The sequence below is a fragment of the Triticum dicoccoides genome, chromosome 2A (assembly GCF_002162155.2).
Source record: "Triticum dicoccoides isolate Atlit2015 ecotype Zavitan chromosome 2A, WEW_v2.0, whole genome shotgun sequence".
Lineage (NCBI taxonomy): Eukaryota > Viridiplantae > Streptophyta > Magnoliopsida > Poales > Poaceae > Triticum > Triticum dicoccoides.
This window is the reverse complement of record NC_041382.1, coordinates 786,314,842-786,315,434: the sequence shown is the minus strand read 5'-3', so window position 1 is coordinate 786,315,434 and position 593 is coordinate 786,314,842.

The window sequence follows — 593 nt, the reverse complement described above, 5'->3', positions numbered from 1 at the left end:
TAATCATACATGGGTTGCTTGTTCAAGTAAGAACAACACTGCAACACCGGTCCACCCACATATAAACTATTGAAGTAGCGAACACGAATCAACTAAACACGATGAACCTGACTAGACGAGAATTCTTATGTGTCCTTGAGAACACTTTTCTTGATATAAGAGAACTTACTAACTTTTCCTCTGCTATAAACAGTGTTGGGCCATGTTGGTGCACCTTTGTTACTATTGTTAGTTGTTACTTGTTACGAATTATCCTACCACAAAACTATCTATTACCGTTACTTCCAGTACTTGAAGTGAATACCTTGCTGAAAACCGCTTACCATTTCCTTTCGCTTCCTCGTTGGGTTCGACACTCTTACTTATCGAAAGGACTATGATTGATCTCCTATACTTGTGGGTCATCAAGACTCTTTTCTGGCGTCGTCGTGGAGTGAAGCGCCATTGATGAGTGAAATTTGGTAATGAAACATTTATATTACGTGAGGAAATTTACTGTCACTTGTTAATATGAAAAATAATCCTTTCAGAGGCTTGTTTGGCTCATCTTCACCTTGACGGGAAGCAATAAGAGTTGCTCCTTAACCATCTGA